Source organism: Triturus cristatus, chromosome 2_2 (assembly GCF_964204655.1).
Source record: "Triturus cristatus chromosome 2_2, aTriCri1.1, whole genome shotgun sequence".
In the NCBI taxonomy this organism is placed as follows: domain Eukaryota; kingdom Metazoa; phylum Chordata; class Amphibia; order Caudata; family Salamandridae; genus Triturus; species Triturus cristatus.
In genome coordinates this window covers 1269405237-1269413401 of record NC_140582.1, presented here as the reverse complement: position 1 = coordinate 1269413401, position 8165 = coordinate 1269405237, and the positions used below count along the sequence as shown (strand labels likewise).

Genomic DNA, 8165 nt, shown 5'->3' with positions numbered 1-8165 from the left:
ACCGGGGAATATACCTCGCGGAAATAATCCGCGAAGCAGGAGACAATGGCGTCCGGCTCGGTGACACATACACCATCCATCCTCTCAATCAACGGAACCACACGACTCGCTCTCTCCTTTTTATCCAACCACGCTATCAATTTACCAGCCTTATCACCCACATCATACAGTCGCCCCTGTTGCTCTCTACTGAGGCCCCTGGCCGCCTCCGTGACGAGGGCCCTATAGGCCGCCTGCTTGAGGTGTAGAACATGCAATATGGCATCCGTCACCCCGCTCCCCAGGTCACCCTCTAATTCAGTAATTTCGGCCTCCACCCGGGTTACCTCCTCCCGCTCGCGCCTCCGGGCATGGGAGATAAAGGAGAGGGCCTCCCCCCTAAGAACTACCTTAAAAGCCTCCCAAAGGGAGATGGCAGAAGGGACAGACCCCACATTCTCCTCAAAGTACCGCTGCAAGGATTTGATCAATTCGGCTCGAATAGTGGGGTCGCGCAGGTACCAGGCATTGATCGGGGCTACCCTGCCCTCCCCCCTCGGGAAGACACCAAGATGCAGCAGTAGTGGGGAGTGATCTGAAATACCCCGCGCCAAATGGCGCACCTCTCCCACCCTCCCAGCATAGGCCGCAGGAACAAGGATATTATCAAGCCGCGAGAGGCTACCATGGGCACCCGAGTGGAAGGTGTATTGCAGCTGCGCGGGATGCTTTAGTCGCCAGCAATCCACCAATCCTAGTGTATCTAAGAGGCCAGACAGCCACGCCTGTGCCCGGGGGAGGTCCCTGGGAGGATGGCGATCCATAGACCCTGAAGCCACCGCATTGAAGTCCCCCCCAACTACCAGAAGCCCATCCGGGAGGTCAAGGAGGAGGCGCCCCAGGTCCGCAAACGTGGTAGATTGCAACCCCGGCGGAACGTACACTGACACAAAAACGACCACTCTGCCCTCCATTCTACCCACCAAGACAGTGTAACGTCCCCTCTCATCATGGCGCACCTCATCAATCTCCAATGGGAGCGAGTTCTTAATCATGATGCCCACTCCCCGCGAGCCTGAGGTGAAGCCCGAATGGGCCACCAAGCGATAGCCTCTCCGATTCATGGCATGAAAGGAATTACCTATAAGGTGTGTCTCCTGCAGGAAGATCACATCTGGCGAAATTCGTTTCAGATACTGCAGGACCACACCACGCTTAATCCTATCCCCCAGTCCGTTAACGTTCCATGATAACACAGTCAGGTCCCTACCCCCCATCATACATGGAAGCCAACAATCGTCCCCCAAAGAGCATCTCAAAAACAACAATACAGTAAAGGGTTCGCCTTGCGGTGCAAACAAACAACACTCCACCCCCACCCACCCATCCCAACAGAACTCCCCCCTCCCTGCACCCCTGCATGAGCCCAGACAGCCCCCCCAAAGTGCAGTGTGCCTGTCGCCCCATAGATGAAAAACTAACTAGTCCCCCAGAGGAGGAGGGAAAGCCCCCAACGGACCCCGTACGACCTCCATAGGAGGGGAACATACACGATCAGTGAATGGTAACCAAAATGTTGTCCAGAGCAAGGCCTACTATTCACCCCTCAGTTCTGATCTGGCGCGCCCTCCCCGCCAACCGCACCCCCCCACCCCCCCGGCCCCGATCCCCAGGCAGAGTATCCAACCAGTCCCCAGCCGCCTCGGGACGGTCAAAAAAGTGCGTGCGACCATCCACCTCCACCCTCAGCTTAGCTGGAAAAAGCATTGAGTACTTAAGGTTCATGTCCCGTAGGCGACGTTTAACTCCGAGAAAACTCAGTCTCTGCTTTTGGACCGTCGGAGTAAAGTCAGGGTAGAAATTCACGTCCATATTATCAAGCTTGACCGGTCCCTGTAGCCTGGAAGTCTGCAAGATAGCGTCTCTGTCCCGAAAGTTAAAAATCCGGGCAATGAGAGGCCGCGGCGGAGCTCCGACCTTAGGGCTTCCTCCGGGGACCCTGTGAGCACGTTCCACCGCAAAAAGTTTACTCAGCCCCCGGGGCTGGAGATGGGTGAGGATCAGGTCTTCCACAAACAAATCTGCCGCCTCCTCCTCCCGTCCCTCCGGCACCCCGACAATACGAACGTTGTTCCTCCGGGCCCGACCCTCGGCGTCCTCCAATCGACGGTCCATCATGGCGCTCGCCTGGCCAAGCCGGTGCACCTCCTTTTGAAGGGCCGCCACGTCTGTGGTGAGACTTGAGGTGGTGTGGGCCAGGGAATCGACCCGTTCATTTGTTTTAGACAAGTCGGCTCTCACCAGGCCCACCTCCACCAGGGCCGAGTCTATCTTCTGCGCCAGAGTATCAAAGCGCTGGTCCACCGAGGCCTTCATCTCGGCAATGGCGCCCATGACGTCCCGGAGGGTCAGATCCGCGGGTTGAGCAGACGCCTCAGCCGGGCCCGCGGGGGATGTACGCTGTGCCTCTGGGGATCCCTTCTGGAGGGTGTAGCGGTCCATACTGTTTGACTGATGTCCCGGGCCGCGGCGGGTCGATTTCGCCTTGGCCCGGTCGCCATCTTGCTTTGTGGACATGTCGCACTCCCAAAGTCGTGCCAATCTCCTCGAAAGGGCCGATAAACCAGTTCACGGGTTCCGGGGGGGGGTGACCACTGGACCGCAGGACAGCTCACAGCCGGCGGGTCAGCCGGGCACAGGGGCAAGGCCACACCACCGCACCCCGCTCCGCAACCCTACCTCGCTTGAGGACAAGGAGGGCGCAAAAGCGAAAGTGAAAGCGCGGGGTACGCGAGTCGCCCAGCCCTGCCCGCCGCTGTTGTTCGCTTTGTCCCCGGATCGCCCCACAACTCCAATCCGGGGGGCCGGCGCGGAGAAGGCCGCAATCTTCGATCGGTGCTCCCACCCGTGTCCGGGGTACGATTCGAAAACGGAAAACGGGTGCCGCCTCAGCTCGGGTACACAGACACAGTCCCCTCGTCAAAGACAGGATATAATCAGGATTAATTCAGGAGGTCGCAGAGGTCCTCGGGAGCTTCGCACCTACGCGGCCATCTTGGTTGCGCGCTAGGCTCCTCCCCAAGTAAAAGCGTTTTGGTTACAGTAGTGATTTTTAAGGAATATTATTGTATTTTGAAACTTGACAGAAACTTTTTCAGTTGGAATTACCAATGTTATCCTGTGGAAGGAAATTCAATTTGCAAGTAAAGTATGTCCACGTTACTTTTGTAATCCAGTGCTGGATTCCTAGGTTCAGCACTGGGACCTCTATCTATAACAGGCAAGTAATTACGTTTTTATCGTTGGCACGATTTTTAGAGAATATTTGTAAGTTTCAAAAATCGACACTTGGAAACTTTCAGCAAAAAGCAGGCAATGATATCCTATGGAAGGAAATTCAAGTTACTGGTAAGTAAGGTTAGAATTACTTTTCAGGATAAGTACTGGACTCAAAGATGCAGCCCTGATGTCTCTCCTGATAGCAGGTGAGTAAATCAGAATTCGTAGTTCAGCTGATTTTAGATGAATATTTTAAAGTTTCAAAACTCCACACAGAAGAATTTCCTAGTGAAACCAGTCAATGTCAGACTATGGAAGAAAAGTGAGTTATCGGCTTTTAGGTAAGTACTCGACTGGCAGAGTTAAGATTCTGGGCATTGACTCAGGGGTCTCCCAGGGTCAGGTAGGTACAGTTGGTACACCCTCAGCGGCACAGGGGCAGCCGGGTGCAGAGGTAGTTAGGCCCAATGTTATCCAATGACAGGCAGGGGGCCTTCGGTTGGTGGCTGCTGGCTAGCAGGCCACAAGGTTGTGGGAGCTGGGCCCCTGGTCACTTGCTCAGGGCAAATGTGGAAGTAGGATAGGACAAAGGTTGCACTGCCAGGGGCACTCGGACGGCTGGGTGCAGGGTGCTTTTGAGCCGTCGGGTGCTCAATGTTATTCAATGGAGATCTTTAAAAGGGAAAAAATGCTGCAGGCTAGGGGACGGTGGATCTTCTGGAGCGACCAACACTTCGAGGGGTAAGTTGGGATCTTGGAAGGTAGGTAGGCACCCTTGAGTTGGGCACAGGAGGCCGGGGGGCGCCGGGTGCAGGGAGGACTTTGGACGTCGGGAAATCTTACCCTCTGCTGGTCGCGGTTGGAGGGGTCCCTGGTTCTGAGTCTGCAGGCGTCGTCTAGGTCATCGAGGAGGGTCCTTGGGCACTGGATTCCAGGTCAGAATCGCCGGGGGGACGTCCTCAGGGTCTTTGTCCACTCGGGCACAGGCGGTCTTGACGGGTGCAGAGTGGGCTGGATTCGCGGTTTCTGGCTGGCACCAGGGGTGTTGCTGTTTGAGCAGAGCCACTGCTCGTGGGAGTCCCAGTCTCTAAGAGGGTTAAGGCAGGCAGGTCCTCGGGGGTTCTTGAGGTCGCTGTCCGCGGTAGATGCCGGGATTTATCAGGAGCAGGTTCAAGGATCACCAGGCCTGTAAGGCTGGGGCCAAGTCAGTTGGTATCGTCCTCTTGTTAGCAGCTGCACGAGAGGTCTTCTTCTTCTTGGTCTTCTTTCTTGTTTAGAAATCGAGATCTGAGGAAGGAAGGTTCAGGGTACCCCTAAATACTAAGTTTATTGGCGTTACAGGTAGGGGAAGGGCAGGAACCAATAGGTCCCTGTCCTGGGGTGAGTACATCCCCTATCCTGCTCCTCTCCTGTGGGAGGGGGACAGGAGCCTATCTCTGATTGGGCAGGGCTCCCCATCCTCAAGATGGCCAGGGCCCGGAGTTATGCTTCACCTCGCCTCTCCCACCTGAGGGGTGGAGTTGGCACAGGCTGGCACAACTCCTTTCCTCACATAGGGTTTCCCGCCAGTCTTCCCGCCAGAGTGGGGGTCAGAACCAGTGGGGGCCAGTTGCTGAGTACAGCAAGTGGTCTGGAAAAGCTCACAGAGGCAGTATGCCTTTGAAACTTCCCCCTGCCCATCCTGGGGGAGGAGACCTAGCACCTCGCCCAGGATGTGCATTGTTGCAGGCCCAGAAGAGCGGGGGGCTCTCCAACCAGGGGTCCAGCAACATGTCTGCTGTGTGGCAGCGTAGGCAGCCTCTCAGACAAGATGTGGATTGTAGGTTTGGTTTCAGGGGGCATGTCTAAGATGCCCTCTGTAGTGCATGTTACATTAAATCCCACACTGGCATCAGTGTGGGTTTAATGTGCTGAGAAGTTTGATATCAAACTTGTCAATCTTCAGTGTAGCCATTATGGTGCTGTGGAGTTCGTAATGACAACCTCCCAGCACCATATACTCTTAATGGCATCACTGCACTTACAGTGTCCAGGAATGGCCCTGGGTACTGTAGGGGTACAGGGCTCATGCACCTGTGCCCACACCACTGGCATAGGGCACCCAGCTAGAGGGGTGACTGATGTATGCCAGGGCAGTGGGTTTGTGGGCATGGCACACAGGGATGTGTGCCATGTCGACTCTTTATTTAGTTCTGCACCAGGACACTCAGTCTGCAAAGGCAGTGTGTGGATGTCAGGGTGCAGGGCCCCTAAGGGTGGCACAATAAGTGCTGAAGCCCTTAGGGGTCTTCTCTGGTCACAATGCCCTGGGTACCTAGGGTACCATTTACCAGGGGCTGACATGTGGCCAGAGATGCCAATTGGGTTTCAGCTTTAATACAGTTTTAGGGAAGGAACACATGTCCAGGGCACCTGATTGGCAGGAGCCCAGGGCACACTCAGTCAAAGCACATCAGCAATTCAGCAAAACGTGGGGGCATACCATGTAAGAAAGATGGCACTTTCTCACTGATGGGGCCAGAGGTGACGTGTGCAAACACCCCCTGTGGCGGGTTTTAAGATGGGGAAATAATTCCCCTTCAATCCTGAGGGACCCTGGGGGCCAACTAGTCCACCAGGTGCTTCCAGTAAGCGCCACTGTGCTGTGTTTCAGAGAGGTGGCCCAGACCGTGCCCTTTTTGCACCTCTCTGTAACGCAGCTCTGTGGTGCTTACTGGAGGTACCTAGTGGGCTACTTGGACCCTAGGGACACTCAGGATTCAAGGGGACTTAATCTCCCAAATTAAAACGGACACAGCGAGCGTTTACACAGTGGTGAAGGGAGGGGATGGGGCCTGAGGTGACGTGTGCAAACACGCCCTGTGGTGGGTTTTAAGATGGGGAAATATTTTCCCTTCAATCCTGAGGGACACTGGGGGCCAACTAGTCCACCAGGTGCTTCCAGTAAGCGCCACTGTGCTGCGTTGCTCAGAGGTGGTCCAGGCCGTGCCCTTTTTTCACCTCTCTGCAATGCAGCTCTGTGGCCCTTACTGGAGATACCTAGTAGGCTACTTGGACCCTAGAGACACTCAAGATTCAAGGGGACTTTGTAGGAGAGTAGGATCTGCTTCACATGGGTACCCCCACATTTTGCTGGTGTTTCACTGTTTTTCGACCTTAGTCTGGCTGTGGCCCTGCTAACCAGGACCACAGCCTAGCTGCCTCCTCTCTAAAATGGTTTCCATGTACATTAGGTACATATCTAATTGGATTCTGGAGTGCCTTATAAGCCCCTAGTATATGGTATACTATGTACCTAGGGCATAGGTACCTCAGAGGCCTACCAGGGGCTGCAGCATATATTATGCCACCCCTGGGAAGCACTCCAAAATGGCACCACAGGTCTGCTTCTGCAGCCTGGGTAAGGGTGTGCTTGCACCCCTAACATAGGTATAGGCTACCTAAATCCACACATATATACAGACACATATAAACCTATAAGCCACTCCTATGGCAGACCTTGACAATGCTGAAGGCAGAGTGCTTGGTTTTATGTGAGAGGGTGCCCAAGCATGATCTGAGCCCCTCTGCAGCTTTCGGAAATACTTCCTTATGGCTGTTCTGTAATACATGAATGAAAAGCAGGTGCTGCTGCACCTGTATACCGGATGCACTGCAATCAAGAAACATACAGACTGTTTCACCATGTACACTTAATCATTGAACATAATCATTCCTTAAACTAAAATTGAGCAAACAGTGACTTTTCTTGTAACATGAAATATGATCCTTTAATTGTTGAGCTTTATAGATCATCAAAATCAAAGATTGTTCATTTGATGCGAAACTTGGTAATGCAGTTCCAGATGAACATATGAATTATCAATGTCAATACTTCTTAAAATTACATCAGCATAGAATTTGCAACAATGAAATTAACGGCGATTGTGGTGGTTGGTTCTTGCCCAATGCATTTCGCGATTCTCAACGATCCCTTCTTCAGGGGCCTGTGTGTTAAAAAGATAAAACAAAAGAACATATTGCACATATTCATTGTATGTGATATAGAAAGCAAGAATGCACTTTATCCGTGGATACAACATGCATGACCAGAGTGGTAGGAACACACCTGTACTAGTCCTATAACCAAACAAGAATCAACAAGAGTGAATAAAGTTGAAAATGGTTTCGACTGTGTAGTGTCGTCATTCTGCGTGAAGAAGAGAGAGGCAGAAGCCAATCACCGAACAAACACGCACCCTTTTTTTTGGTGACCAGTGATATACTCAAGTGAGGAGAACACGGAAGAAGAGAAAAGAAATAAAGAGAAAGTAGAGAAAACATGAAAAATAGGTTTGGGTACTGAGTTCATAATCCTTACTGAAATCGCATTAATCCATAAACTGGATGCTGAATGTATCTCCTCTCGGTCTAGAGAGCTATTGCCCGCACTCCTCTTAATAAAAAACAGCCACTTCTAAAAAATGAGAAACACAGATTGAACTCACTGTTCAACTACCCTAGACATGTGAGAATCTCAGAAAATCACATTCTCCTAGCTCTATACCTTTTATCAAACTGTGATGTAAATCAACACCAGAATTCTAACTCGTTCAAAAAGGCCAAAAATGTCTCTGATAATATTGTAGCCAACCAAGCCCATATGTTTATACAGAAACAGCTGTCTGCGGCGAAACCTGAATCGTAAAGAAACAACACGGGGAAATAAGGTTATTTACTTGGCGGTCGTTGGACCTTGCTTGTTGCCACTCGCAGAATACGGACAATAATATTAACGGCCCAAAGTGTCCCTTTTACCTCAAATGAGTAGAGAAATCTCATCAAACCTGAGCGGCAAGGCGATCCGAGTGCACTAGTTGTGGAGCCGCAGCGAAGATCCGCGTACGCTGATATTAAAAATTGCTGCA

The 8165-nt window shown here is 52.3% G+C and overlaps 1 long non-coding RNA gene across 1 annotated transcript in view; it reads right to left on the bottom strand.

The window, feature by feature from the left end:
- Window positions 1-7176: 7176 nt before the first annotated feature.
- LOC146863569 (uncharacterized) overlaps window positions 7177-8165 on the bottom strand; it is a 46419-nt gene continuing 45430 nt past the window's right edge. The window contains exons 3-4 of the long non-coding RNA XR_014978622.1: window positions 7619-7714; window positions 7177-7244 (exon numbers count right to left, since the gene is read on the bottom strand). This is a non-coding gene — a long non-coding RNA (uncharacterized LOC146863569). The remainder of the gene's footprint in view (window positions 7245-7618; window positions 7715-8165) is intronic.